The sequence below is a fragment of the Oryctolagus cuniculus genome, chromosome 8 (genome assembly GCF_051225735.1).
Source record: "Oryctolagus cuniculus isolate XC-2025 breed Fujian yellow rabbit chromosome 8, ASM5122573v1, whole genome shotgun sequence".
NCBI classification, from domain to species: Eukaryota; Metazoa; Chordata; class Mammalia; order Lagomorpha; family Leporidae; genus Oryctolagus; species Oryctolagus cuniculus.
The window spans coordinates 51,290,216-51,305,633 of record NC_142874.1 but is presented as its reverse complement, the minus strand read 5'-3'; the positions used below and the strand labels follow the sequence as shown (position 1 = coordinate 51,305,633).

Here is a 15,418-nt window from a genome sequence, read left to right as displayed (position 1 = left end):
TGAACAGTTTTCCTCAGAGTTTACAATCTCAAGCAAGAAGCCAAAAAGACATATCAAGGGGCCGGCACTGTAGCATAGTGGACTAACCCTCCAACTGTGGCGCCAGCATCTATATGGGCACCAGTTCATGTACTGCCTGCTCCTCTTCTGATCCAGCTCTCTGCTTATGGCCTAGAAAAGCAGTGGAAGATGACCTAAATGCTTGGGCCCCCACACCCACGTTGGAGACCCGGCAGAAGCTCCCGGCTTCAGAACGGCCCAGCTCCAGCTGTTGTGACCATTTGGGGAGTGAACTAGCAGATGGAAGACCATTCCGTCTCTCCCCCTCTAACTCCATCTCTCAAATAAAATCATAAAACACCATAATTTCTATTCTATTTCTATTTTGTAAATGTAATTTAGTACCTGTTGACCAATCTTTCCCTATCCCTTACTTCCCTCTATAGTCCTCCCAAGTTTCTGGTAACTATTGCTCTACTCTCATTTTCTATAAAATCAACTTTAAGAAAACATTTCTTACCTTGCTCTGCCTAGGTCAGTGTGAATCCAATTTCTGAAAACATTTGTTTTTTGTCATCCATAAGGTCTAGGGGGTGCCACACAGAATGGTAGCAATTTCATATAACCATGGCAACTGACTATAATTGTAATTCAAAATTTTTACTGATGGGTAGATTAAGTACATTTATTAAATGTATTTTGACATACAATTCCACTGAAAAACCAATAGTTTTCTTAGATATATTTAAAGCTGCAATTGAATCTCAAATGATTATTCTGAGCATAGAACAAGATAGTTATTACTGATTGTCAATATTATTCCCTTTTATTGTGTTTTACAAGTCATCTCTATATAATCCCATTTAATTCTCACTACACTCAAATATTTACGATCTCTACTTAATAGATGAAGCAGGCTTGGATGGAAGACAATGACTGTCAAAAGTCACTGTAGTCTATTTGCAAGAACAAATGCCTACACCTGGTCTTTTTAACAGATGCAACAGTCTGTTCAATGGGATACAACTGTGTCTAATGCTAGAGCATGTGGAACATGCAAACAAAAGCTGCCATTCCTGTCTGAGTGGACCCAGGGATCTTCTAAAATCATGCCTCACCTCAGTAGCTTAACTAGCCTGTCTGGGGGTAACTTTACAACATTAAATAATTGTTCAAATACTTGCTATCTTTTTATCTGAAATCACAGGCAGGTGGGTATTTGTTTTGAAAGTCCCAATATATTTCTCTACAGAGAGCACTTCAGATCTTATACTGGTTAATATTCATTTTATCAAATTTAATTTTAAAAGTATGCTACATTTAGCCAAGATCCAAATATATATCTTTTAGATTTACTACTGAATTGCTGTAAAAACTAGGTATATGTGATTATAAAGCATCTCAAATTACTTTTGGAAGTATGCAGAGGATAAATTATGGATAAGTAACTATACAAACAGGAAATATCCCGTTTTTGCCAGCAAAGGACAATGGATTCAGATTTTGTGATATCTCTGGGGCAATTATTATTCATAGAATGTTTCAGTAACACTTTCAGATACCTCTCTACTAACAAAAGGATTATTTGAGAACTGCTACATATTATTCTTCCTCTACTTCAACATCCCATTTGTACAAGTCTCTCCTTGCTTTAGCACCAAAACTCCTTACTCCCAAGCAAATTGAGATGTTGGTCATTCTAAGATTCAGCAGAGACACATTAGAGGTCCTTGAAGGTATTGTCTTGATCTATGGCTGCATTCTTGTAATTTTTTATTTTTCTATAATTATGCTTAGGTAGACCAATGTGCTAGAAATAGAAAATACGGTAGAGATATGTCTATACGGGTTAGAATCCTAAGTTAAATGTGTGATTTGGAACCCCATTGCAATTTCTTTGCTTGACAGTACCTACAGAGTTTTTCTCTCACACTCTTTCTTAGTGTCACATCACCAAGAGATTCTGACAGGGAAATTCAAACAAGTGGGAGAAAAACTCCCTTGAGGCTTGAGAATTTTTTATCACTGCTAGTGCATTGTTGCTTCAAGCATTCAACCAAAAAGAAACCTAGGCACAGAAATTAGAAGATCTTAAAATTATAAACTTCAACAGTTTTAATTTATTCACCTATCTAGATAAAATGGAAAACAGATGTTAGCAGGACCAGACTTATTGATCTACCCATATGAAAACCCTGACAATAGACTGAGAAGTAAATGCTTTTCTACCACATCCCCAATGCTCCATAACTCATACGTAGCTTATACACAAAAGAATTACTTTCCACTACACAACAGAATTGCTCATGCAAATAACTAGGATTGGAGGAATACATGAGTAGTCTGGAGACCTCTCCATATGTTATTTCTCCCACTTGACTATTTGCATCTTGCTGAGAGCACGCACCATCAGGTTGGGGTCAACTAGCCTGAGATTAAACAAGTCTCAGCTTCAAGAAGATCTAGAGAATGCCTGTTAATAACAAGCAAGGTTTTCTCTTCTGCATGCATCCAATAAGCAATTGATCACACACCAAGATCAAAGGAAGAGAGCTGGAGTACATGGTTACATGGCATTTAAGAAAGACATAAGCAAAGTGTGTATGAAATTATCTCTGGACTCTCTTCATTTTTAAAAATCTGTCACTAGAGTACATTCCCAAATAAGATAACTATAGCTTTAGACTAGATACCCAGCCTTGCCATTCCACTCTATCTAGGCAAAATGGATTATCTTAGAATTTTGTCACATTTGAAACAACAAAATGCCACATGGAGTAAGGTTTGCTGCATTGTACTTTGTTGACTTGTTAATACTTATTTTGGACATTGTTATATCACTAGTGAGCTGCTTAATTTAACCATGTTTATTAGATTGATAGATATGTTTGTACTAAATATATCTTCTTAGTTTCAGTAAACTATAACAAATATATGTTGAGCACTAAAGGTTGTAGCCTAGCAATTATAAAGATAAGCATTCAGGTGGCTTGTGCCTATCTGGGAGGACCACAAGACAATATCAGAACAAATGTGTAAATATGAATGAGTAAAATTAATGTGGGCCCAAGGTGCACGTGACATGTTGCAAAATCCTTGACCATTTTGTAGAATGAATCATGAACAAGAAACACATTTAGGCACAATAACCAAAGTCTAGCTCGGGTCTTTACATATAGCATGGAAAGTCTCCAGAATAAAACCTTCATAGAGGTTCATAGAGATACAACAGATTCCAGGATAAGGGAACTATATGTAAGGTGGCCAATTTTCCTGAATTTATTCAATGAAATTTCAATTACAATCCAAAAATGTGGGAATAGCTTTATAAAATTATTCTAAAATTAGAAGATCATTCAGAAGGTCTTAAAAGATCTATAATTACACAGAGAAGTCAATAAGAGGATATCAATCCTAGCAAATATTATGGAAATAGGAATATAATTTAACCTGTGTGATGTCAATAAAGGAACTGACAGAACACTAGAATGTTATACAGGACCAGATACTCACTATGCAGGAGTAGGTGCACATGTGTATGTATATATGTGTGCATATCCAGAATAATGCATGATGATATGAAATGATAAAATAGCAATGAGGGTAGATGAATTATTCAAAAATTGATGTTGGAAATGTTTACTTTCATAAGGAAAATTAATTTAATCCTTATCACATACCCTACACTCCAAGAATGTTGGATGGACTAGAGGCTTTTAAAAAATCATTAAATTAAATATAAGTTGCTTAAGGAGAAAAATATTTAGATAAATTTAAACCCATTCTATGAATGAGAAAGTATTGCCTATGCACAAAAAATACTAGAATATAGCATTCAACTAAACCAAACATTTTCCACTGTTCCGAGATTTATGTATTCGCTTTGTTGAGAGGCCGAGTGACAGAAGTGAGAGAGAAATATTCTGTCCGCTGGTTCACTCCAAGCAGTTGCAGCAGCCAGGACTGGGATAGGCCAAAGACAGAAGCCAAGAACTCCTTCCAGGTGTCCTAAGTAGGTGGCAGGACCCTAGTACTTGGGTCATCATCCACTGCTTTGCCACACACATTAGCACAGAGCTGGGTCAAAAGCAGAGCAGTCAAGACTCAAAGCAGCACTCAGAGGTGATGCCAGCATCGCAAGCAGTATCAACTCACTGGACCACAAGGCCCACCCCCATTCAACTTTTGTAAATAACAGCAACAATAGCAGAAATTAAAGAATGTCCGTAATCCTAATACATAAAGGGCATATAAAACTGATGAAGGGTCAGAGATCTCAGTATAAAAAACAGGTAAACACCTGAATTAGGATTAATGAAGTATGGAAGCCGGTGTCGAGACAAAGTGTGTAAAGCCTGAGGCCTGCGATGCCACCACCCACGTGGGTGCTGGTTCATGTGCCAACTGCTCCTCTTCCAATCCAGCTCCCTGCTGGTGGCCTGGGAAAAATAGCAGAACATGGCTCAGGTGCTTGGGCCCCTGCCACCCATGTGGGAGACCTGGAAGAAGGTCCTGGTTCCTGGCGTTGGACTTGCACAGTGCTGGCCATTGAAAGAGATCTTCCACAGATGTTTGCAAAAAAATAAGTCACTCATAAAAAATGAAGTATCAATTTCAAAATAGCCACTTCAAAGCTTTTCAGCCTCACATAAAACAATTATGGATGAATAATGTAGTACTTTAAAGCCAAGACTTTAAAGTAAAATCCATGAATCTTGGTTCAAGACCCAACTCTACTATTTACTAGTTGTGGGACCTTGGGTAAGCCACTTAAACTCTAAAAATAAGTTTTTTAGCCTTTAAGATGAGAGTGATGATATTGTCCTCTTTTAGAGTTCACAGTGCTGGTCAGGATGGCAATGTGACCTATAAACTTCCAGGGAGAATGAAATGGGTACAAGCTTTTTGGTAAACAATCTGGCAATAAGTATAAGGAGCTATTAAAAGGTTCATGCCTTTCATCCAGTGTACCATTTCTAGGAATCACTCCTGAGAAAACACTGACAAAATATAGAAAGGAGTATGAGAAAATCAAATCATACAGAAAATACTGAGTGGACACAATCACAACATTGCCCATAATCTCAAAGTCTGAGATGAGATGGTGAAAGAATGATTCATATGCCTAGCCACTGGATAGCAATACAAAAGGCAGCATTGTGCACAGGCATGGGAAAACTGGTTTTCTTTTTGTATTCCATGCTGTGAACCAGAGCAGAGCCTAGCACAGTACCTGGGAAGCAGCAGCTCATAGTATCTAAACTGAACTGGATGATGGAATTCTAAGTGGAAAAAAACAGAACATTCATTTTTCTCTTTCAGATACACACCATAATCTTAACTTCTATTAAAGACTTACAGGAAATCCTAGTCAGAAATATGATAAGCTAACAATATTGTCTTTGGATGATTTTTTCCCTGCCTTTTTACACTTTTCTGTCAGTTTTCCTCCAGTAGAAATCTATTACTTTTATAATGAAGAAAAAAATAGAAATAATCAGGAAAAAGAAATCACGTAGAAGTCAACCAGCTCAATTATTTCTCATTGTACTGTTGAGTATGAACCATTCTTCAGTCCTACCTGAAACATAACATGGGAAGGCTGATGTGAATAGCCTGGATAGACTGGCAGGCAGTTTTTGAAACAACCCAGAAAAGAAAATATCATATTAAGTTTCAAAACAAAGATTTTGTGTGTTTAATATTAAAGAAAATTATACAGGTGCTTTGCTTCCTATATAATTTATACACATAAAAATATGGCATGGCATAAATCCATGACAAATTACTTGTTTTCTCTACAAGAATTATGTTTTCTTAGATATATAATGCCACAAAGACTTATACATCGTGGCTATTAATTTTTTCAGATCTGTAAAAATTCTATTCATTTGACACTTCAACTCTTTACAAAATCTGAAAGGTACATTTCAGGAGATATCCAACATTCTCAAAAGCATTTTTTAGATCCCCAAATTCTCAAACACACCATAGATAACTAGCCCTAAAAATAATGTATCATGTCAACAAGTGCACAAGTTGACCAGGAGTGTGGCCACTAGGTCACAGACTGGCTTCACTCACTGAAAGACTAGCTTCTGTAACTACGTGACTTAAATTAGAACTCAGTAGAATTATAGCTCACTCCAGGCCATGTGCCTTTAAGAATCCCAAATGTGAAGTCATGCAAAGTTAAGTTCCCACATCCCAAGGGTCCACTATATCTAATTTCTGCTGTTTATCAAAGTAACACTTTACATAAAAGAACTGCAATGATAAGATATGCAGTCAATATTTAAAAAGCCTAATTCACTTATTTATCAGTATATACTATCTAGTAAGTTCAAAGAACTCTGAACATTTCTGACAAAAACATGTAGAACCTAAACTGTTCTGTAATTACATGAAGTCTGCCATCTTTCAGGAAAAAAGTAACTTACCTATTTCAAAGATTTCTGACATTTTAAGTGAAATGTGGTATTTGATTATTTTTTGAAACTGCCCTTCATATGCTACCTAGATTTGTGAGTAACTGCTTCCTAGGGGTCCCTTCTTTGATGGGATTTCTAGGACTTGCTTCCAAGAACTACAGGAGGGAAAGTGAATAGGACTGTAGATGAAACAAAATGGCCATGATTTGACAATTATTCAAGGTGATTGATGAGGACATTGTCCGACTACTTTTTATCTTTGGGGTTTTACATTATAAAAAATGTTTGAGGGAGTGCTTAGCTCCATAGTTAAGAAACTCATGTCCCACATTTGACTGCCCAGGTTCAGTTCCTGCTTCGAGCTCTGGACCCCAGCTCCCTGGTAAGCTACACTCTAGGAAGCAGCAGTGATAATTCAAATAGTTGGGTTCCCACCATCTATGGAAGAATCTTACACTGTATTTCTTGCTTCTTGCTTTGGCCTGCCCCAGCCCCAGCTCCAGTTATTGCAACCTTTGGGAGAATGAACCAGAATAAAGGAACTCTTTCCATGTCTATTCTTCTCTAAGCCTCTCAAATTATAAAAATTTGATAAAACATACTTGTGTTTTTAATTATTCCAACATAGATTGACTTATTCCCCTTGGTCCCCATCTCTACAATAGCCACATCCAATGGACATGCATGAAATGCCCACTATACTGTTCTTGAGTTTCCTCCAGATCAATGGCTGGTAGATCATCTCTACTATGATCCATAACTTAATCAAAGACAGGGGTGCCCATGTTCTAATTAGCCAAAACATGGCTGAGAGGACGTCCATCTGTTACAACAAATCATAGTGCTACATTACTGGTCATTGGGATAGCCAGATCATCCATGATTACTGAGGATGTAGGGATCTTCTGAAGTGTCAGTGAGGTACCAGGCACTCTCACACTGTTGCAAAGGCAATGAGATGGAGAGAAATTAATCATTATGGACATTGACTCCTAGAAATATTTGCTCAGCCAGTGTTATGAGAGGATTAGGATTAAAGTGCCAATAGTTAATATAGTGTCTATTTTGGAATAACCCTATGTCTTCTCATATAATGTTCTTTAATTCTTTAAATTTTCTTTTTCCCTTTGTTTACCCAGTCATAAGCAGAACTCTGGCACATTTAATTAATTCCTAACAATTCCTCACATAAGCAGATCCCACATAAAAGCAGGGAGTGTTAAATATTACAATCAACTCTTTAAAGTGTTACAAATAATAGATATTCTAAATATACTGCTAAGGATTTAGGTGCCTGTTGACTTTAATTTTATTAACTCACTTATGATATAAATAAATTCTGTTTAAAAGAAAAGCTTTAAAAATGAATATATTATATTGAAAGTTACCTGAGGCTTGTAAGCATTACACACTGCCACCTAGTGCTAAATGTTTATCACCAATGTGCAAAGAATGTCTTCAGGAAAGTGAAAATGTTGGGTTTGAAAGCAAGTTTACCCAGAGACAGATCTGAAAGCTATTTATTAATTTCTTCAACAGAAGGTGGCTATGGGGACTAAATGAAATTACATATTATCACAAAATCATCCTGTCACAAATTAAAATAAGACCCGATTAGATTAGTACATCTAATAGGTTGAGGGTTTTGTTAGTGAAGGCAAGAAATTTTTAATAAGGCGATTTTTAATACTGTGTATTCAAATATGCATTATATTCTACAATTAATATCATATATGCTGATCTGAGTGGAACACGTGGTCATCTCAAGGTTGTCCCCTGAAGATGTACAAAAAGGCAACATAGGAAGTTATATAATTGCTAATACTTTAAGCCTTTTTTGAAAATATCTGTACTCATCAAGTTAGAACTTCAATTTATGATGCCACTGGTTTTTGTTCCTACTTTTGAATATTGAATCCTTTTTTGTATTTTGGTTGTGCTTATCACCGAATCTCCAGTCTGACCTTTCGGAAAGCGGCGGGAGGAGCCCCATGAAAATGAATCAAGGACCATGTAGAAAGCACTGAAGTAGAGGTTTCGGTATGTGACTTTGCTGTGGTCAGTGAGCACATTTTAAGTGAGTCACTGTAATTTGAAACGGCAGTCCTGAGTTTGGGCTAACTAAGGTGAAAGGGAAAGATGAATATGTCTGAATTAAGTCTTCCATAGTGAAAAATACTAAGAGGATTCCTTTTAAAATATTGTTGCTTAAATTTCAAAACTCATACTCCCTTTAGAGAAACAAACAGTACCTCAGGTTCTCCTTTAAAAACATTTAAAATGTATAAATTATATAAAGAGCTAATATGAAATTAATTTTTTTTTATCTTGAAAGTTGTTTCTCACTGCTGTTACGCCCATCATAATCAGCATTGCAATTAAAGCTGCTGTGTTTCGCACCGATGTTTCTATCCTTGGAAGACAGAGGAAAGCACTGAATAATTTCACTATTAGGCCTATTGGACGGCTTTGTTTTCATAACCAGAAAGGTAGGTAAAAATAGCAGGATCCTCTCTTTAAGGGAGGAGTTGCCTACATCCCCTTGAAAGTAATTTAGGTAATTCCCAAAGGAAATTCCAATCAAAACCACAGGATTTGGGGGGAAAAAAAAGATTTCCCTTCATCAGTTCAACCAAACGACTGCCAAATCCATTTCCCTTGGTTCTGCACAGGGCTATTTCAAAGACTCCAACACACAATCGAGACAACTATTTGGCTATTAATTGCCCTACTTGGCTACCTGATATAAAAGACAGAACTTACTTAAAGCACTGCAAATAAAGAAATGCAGTTTGAAAAACATGACTCAAGAACATATTCTATTGAAACCCAACTTTGCATACCACATTGAGATGACATCTACCATAAAAGCCAACGTATGACCTAGCCATCCCACTCCTGGAAGTTACCCAAACTAAATGAAATCAGCACATGAAAGTTATCGGTACCCGTCATGTTTACTGCAGCATAAGTCACAACAGCCAAGACATGGAATCAGCCTAAATGTCCATCAACTAATGACTGGATAAAGAAATTATGGGAGATTTTATATATATGGTACTACCTAGCCATAAAATAAAAATCCTGTCTTTTGCAACAAAATGGATGCAACTGGAAACTTAATGAAATAAGCCAGTCCTAAGTAGCATGTTTTCCCTGATCTGTGGTAACTAATAAGAGTACCAAAAATGTAATGTATAGGAGTGAAATGGACATTTTGAGAATCGACAATTGTTGAAAGCCCTTGTCTCTGTTGAACAGTGTTTCTTCTTACTATTTACTGAACTCTTTACTTTGTGTAGGGTTAATTTTATGAGTATAAAGTAACCTGAAAGCAGGTCATGTAAAAATTGAGAGAATAAAAGAGAAAGGAGGATGGATAAGAGCATGAGAGGGAGGGAGGGAGGGTAGGATGGGAAGTATCACTATGTCCCTAAAAATGTATGATAAACATGAAAGCTGTATCTTAAGTTAAAAATAAAAAGGCAAAAGAAATGTGCCAGTGTTCAAAATTCACAAAGTCAATTGAAGGAAAAACATCTCAAACTATGGCTCCTAGATATTCCATTTGTTTCATGGTATACTTCTATAACAATATACATCAAGGAAATAAGATAGTGGGCACAACTGTACCTTATGTAATAAAAGTCCTGCTATGCTGTAGATATACAATGATTGTAACCCACAGCAGATGATGGCCTAAGTACTTGCATGACCACCACCAACATGGAACATCTGGGTGGAGTTCCTGGCTCCTGCCTTCTGCCTATTCAGGCCCTTGCTGTTATGGGCATTTGGGGAGTGAACCAGTGGATAGAAGAACTCTTGAGATCTCTTTTCCCACACCCTCTCCCTGCCCCCACCCATATGTCTCTCAACCTGTTACCCTACCTTTCATATTAAAAATTTTTAAATGCTTCTATTAATCTACAATGTAGTAAAATATAAGAATGAATTTACACATCTTGATTCAACTGACAAATGCATATAGGACTCAGACATTCCTTAAAATTGTCCCACACATCTTAATGTTTTTTCTAGATACACATTGCACCCAGTTTTGGAATACAAGCACTATATGCACCTTGTACACAAAAATTCAACCATAGCATCGTTTATATGCATTTAAAAATAAATGTTTAAACAAATTGTTGTTAACCTCATTTTATAAGCATGAGTATTACAGCACCTATGTCTGAGTGTGTCCTAACAGCTCTCAAATCAAGGACTTAAACTCAAAATAAAGTATTAGAAACAAAATGGCCTATGGAGCAGATTCTTTAGATCTTTAGAAAGAAAAAACATGTTGAAAACCAGAACAGAACACAGAAGAGACCAGTGAGCTTTCAACTGAGTATTTAACTTGAGATTTAAAACAGGGCATTTCCATCTGTTAAGATCTCCATGATTTTGAAAGGCAAGTAGTCCACACAGATTACAAAATCTATGATATTTGTATACCCAATATCAGTATTCCTGAGCACTTCTCACCATGAAATATTCAGTAAGCATCTTACTAATCATTTTTTAGCTTTGTATTCTAAGATGCCAGATACATGACTGGAAACAAACATCTGTATCACTGCTAAGGGATGTAACAATCAGTTTGCACATTCCTTTCTCTTTCTGATATAACCTCTTGGATTTCGTCTCAAGTTAGTGAAAGCTAGTCATGTTACACATGCAGCAATTTACATCACTTGTACCAGAAGATACTCCAAGGTTTGAGAAAAGAGATTACTTGTCATTTGCATAATTTAGAACAAAAATTTGGCTTTTCTCTAAGCTAAATAACTTCCTATTTCACACAACTAAAGTATTGTGATTTTGTTTAAATTTATGATTCTGACATGAAAGCCATTTAGTATTGACAAAAATTGTATGAGAAATTAGGTCATTCATCCCATTTGTACTCCCAAAGTGAAGCTCAAACATTTAAGAAGTATTTTCATATGAAACTTTGCATGATTCTTTAAATATCTGGAGGGACAAGACTAAACGGTTTCTATAGTTGTTCTGATACTTTATCAAAGTCAAAAGCAAAGCACAATTACAAGTATGCACATCCTCCTGTCATTAGTTTATCACAAATATTGGTTTACCTAATCAAAGGGAATATTCACCTAAAATGAAAGCAGTATTTCAATCAGCAAATGCTTCCTAATAACACTGAACATCTAACTTCTCTACACATGTACGTTTCATAACCTTTCAAGGACAATCTTCAAAATAACATTTTAAAGAAATACACAGAAACAGCATCCCATTGCAGTAACATTTTAAATGATTACAAACCCAAGTAGTTGGATGTTCAATGCCCAGGTGCTTACCACACAGCCACTGAACATTTACTTTGATTTCATAGCAATGCTTTACCGGAGAATATCTCAAAAGAACACAAGATGATGCCTTTCTTTGTATCCTAAGTAAGCCAGCAGTGCCCTCTTGCCCACGCCTCTCCTTACTCAACTTCTCACAATGTACGCCAGCTGCCCTGGTGGCGGCTCCTCCAGCCGCACATGCTGCTTTAGCCCCGTCAGATTCGTACCATTTCTGATCAAGAACTGCTTAAGCAAACCCCTTTTACAAGCAAGGTCTTTGAAATGTGCTTGTCAACCTAAGAGAGGCCTATCGAGTGCCGTCTTGAAGGATAGAAGATGGATTCATCCTCTACCCTCCTAGGCGTTTGTTGATTTTTGCAGAGCCACACCTTCATAAACAAGTTCTGTCATACAGAGAGGAAGGAGATAGGCAAAGAGCAACACCTGGCATCGTAAACCGTAATGACCTCACATAACATTTCAGAAAGAGGGAGAACACCTGGTTCCAGAGAAGAGCAAGCGGTCAGAAGAATCGGAGTCTGCGCTATTAGGACAAGAGTAACAACTCTGCCCGGTTTTCCCAGTAAGTTTTGTGCAGCAACATCAACAACCTAATCAATATGCAGCTCCTCACCCCTGCAAGCCTCTTGCGCCCAAACAGAAACTGCTGGGTCCCTCTCTGCCTGTCCTCCCGCGGCAGCTACCGCCTGGGAGAAGGCAGAGGCGTAGGGAGGTGCAGCACAGGTATGTGCTGCCCTGGCATCCTCATTTTAGCACCAGCTACAAGCCTGGCCCTGCCAGGGACGCCACAGAGCTCGAGGGACCTGCAGTGTGCATTTCTCAGACTCCAAACTCCCCTCGCGCCCCTGACCCTCGTCCACAAGCCTTAGGGAGATCTTTTTGGGGTATGACAAGAGATTCGTGGTAGCCAAGAGGGTAGCTGCTGAAGGTGGGGGTGGGGGTGGTCGTAGGGAGGAGTGTTGACTCAGTCACCCTCATACCCCACTCCCGCAGACGGACTTTTTCCCAGGCTGGGGGGCGGTAGCAGCGAGGGGTCTTCTTGGGGCGAGAGCGAGCCCCTGGCCACCGCAGCATCTCTAGGGCTGCGCAGGTGGTGGATGTAGCCTCGGAAGGTCAGCGAGGCCGGAGTTTCCCCGGGGCCCCGCGAGTGTGCGCGTGAGAGTGGGAGCAGGCGCGCGGCGGGCTGAGGGGCGCTGGCGAGGGGCGAGTGTGGCGACAGGGTGGCCCAGAAGCCACAGAGACAAGGCCCACCACAAGCCCTCGGTGACAGGGTTGATACAGACTGCTCTTGAGAAACTTGATGCAAAATAGACAAGCGCCCCCCGCCAGGACGCGCCCCTGCGCTCTCAGACTCGCTCCAACGCTTCTCCTCCAACCCCCCGCCAAGCGCCCACCTTGCAAAATTGCCCACCGGACCTCGGACCCGAAGCGGATAATTACCTCTCCCGGAGGCTGAGGGGGGCGGCAGCGGCAGCAGCAGCAGCAGACACTTTTAGCCCGAGTTTCCTGCGTTCGCCAGTGAGCGAGTGCGCGCTGACAAGAAGCTGTAACCTGCTATTTATAGACCAGAGCCTCAGCACCCGGGGCTGAGCACCCGGAGGAAACGAGCAGGCGGCGGCGGCGCAGGGCGCGGGCCGCCGCTCCTCCAGGCTCGGGCCGCGCTCCCAGTCGCCCCCTGGCCGCTCAGCGCCGCCGCGCGCGCCCGGGAGAAGTTGTTACCCGCGCGGCTGCCTCTCCAGCGACTCACACGCCCCCTGGCACAGTCGTTACTTTCTGCTCCCGCCCCCACTCGCCCTGCTCCCCTTCCTCCTCCTCCTCTCCTCTGCTCTCTCCAAGCGGTCTCCTCCCAATGTCACCAGCAACCGGGTAGAGGCAGCGGCGGCAGCGACGAACGCGCAACTGGCGCAGGTCGCCGCTCGTTACTGACAGAGGGGAGTTGGGGGCCCGGCCTCACCCCCACAAAAGGACCACACCACGCGAGCTCTGTGTACAGACACCCCGACTCTGCAGGGCCCAGTGCGCGCGGGGACCGCCACGCAGCCCGGGCTATGGTGGGGAGGGATGACCTGGCGCTGCCTTGCTGAGGCCGGGGCAGAAGAAACCAGAGAACCAACCGGTTGGAAGAGGCGCCCTGGACCGGCCACTGGCAGCGCGGTCCCCAGACCCAAGGATGGGGCGAGGGCAGCGGTGTTCCACCTCCTTGGGACTCCTGGCTGCCGCGGTCCGGGGGGCCCGGCTCTCCCGCCACACCTCGCTGTCGTCCCGGGAGCAGGTCTGGTCAGCGAGACTGAGCACAGACAGCCTGAGTTCCCGGCTCAAAGCAGCGCACTGCCACCCACCGCCAGTCCTCACGTCGCGGCGGGTGCCTGAGGCCGAGTTGCTCCTAACAAGCGTGACTCGCCTTTGACAGCGTGGGCGCGTGGGGACAAAGCCGCCCTTGGCGTGTGTGGGGTGTTCAGGAGAAGGGGGTATGTAATCACGCAGCCTGGGTGGAGATGAAGACTCCCTCACTTCCTCGCCAACAAGCCCACGGGGAAAGCACGCAGCCTTCTTATTCCAGGCTGTGGGTGTGGGGCAAATGGCCCTCTCCATCTGCGCCTTACAGGTGCCACCTGGCGGTTCCCGTGCAAAGGTTTCGACGGAGCTGCTCGAAGGTAATGAGGCCCAGAGCTAGCCAGTTAACGCCCTCTTGGCCTCTCTCCTCCCTAACTAAGGGTGCTTTAAATTCACGTTTTAAATAAAATAGAATGTAAAAACTTGTATACAAGTGTGACATTAGCCACTCAAGCACTGGAATCCCAAAGTCAGGATGGTGAAATCCATTTGGGCTTAAGTTAAAGTGCTTAACAGTTTCACAAACAGGGAAGTTCTGTCTGCCCGCAGCTGTCGCACTTGCTTTCACTGCCTGCTTCCACACATACATCAGTTTACTCCACAAACATTTAACTGTCACTAGGTCAACTTTTGTCAGGGAGGACAGAACTTGGATTTTTTTTTTCATCTTGGGGTTGTTTGGTTGTGTTGTGTTCAGCACTCTGCTCCCCCAGTTTGGAAAAACACCAAATGTGCCATGGTTTCAATAAATGTTTTATAGAGTGAATTAATAAAAGCTGGGCCAGAAACTATGCTTGGCCCCATCTCTTCCAGCTGTTTCTGCTGTGCTCCGCCACTATCGCAGGTGAACTGACTGGAGAGAAGCAGGAAGGGGAGGGACTACCACCCACGAGGCCCCAATCAGGATGTGCATCACCCTTGAAATTTCTCCTGTGGGGCCCAAAGGAACACACCTATTTCCAACTAATGTATAAATCCTGTTGGTGAGAGATCTGTTGAGAACATCACACAACTTTCTTACCAGGCAACAGTTTCAAATTTTTTTAATTTAATAAATATAAATTTACAAAGTACAACTTTTGCATTGTTGTGGTTCCCCCCCATAACCTCCCTCCCACCTGCAACCATCCCTCTCCCACTCCCTCTCCCATTCCACTCTTCATCAGGATTCATTTTCAATTATCTTTATATACAGATGATTAACTTAGTACATACTAAGCAAAGATTTCAACAAACTGCACCCACACAACCGCACAAGATATAGAGTACTGTTCAACTAGTAGTTTTACCGTTAATTCTCATAGTACAACA

The 15,418-nt window shown here is 41.0% G+C and overlaps 1 protein-coding gene across 9 annotated transcripts in view; it reads right to left on the bottom strand.

Moving 5' to 3' along the window:
- Nucleotides 1–14,377, bottom strand: part of INPP4B (inositol polyphosphate-4-phosphatase type II B) — a 1,031,775-nt gene extending 1,017,398 nt beyond the window's left edge. For 5 of the 9 annotated variants that reach the window (XM_089302453.1, XM_070047517.2, XM_089302452.1 and 2 more), the window contains exons 1-2: nucleotides 13,888–14,371; nucleotides 13,214–13,327 (exon numbers count right to left, since the gene is read on the bottom strand). The gene's annotated coding sequence lies outside the window, so the exon portion shown is untranslated. Of the gene's footprint in view, nucleotides 1–13,213; nucleotides 13,328–13,887 lie in introns of all 9 variants that reach the window. The other 4 variants (XM_070047510.2, XM_089302447.1, XM_089302455.1 and 1 more) reach the window with 4 other exon arrangements.
- Between the last annotated feature and the right edge of the window lie 1,041 nt (nucleotides 14,378–15,418).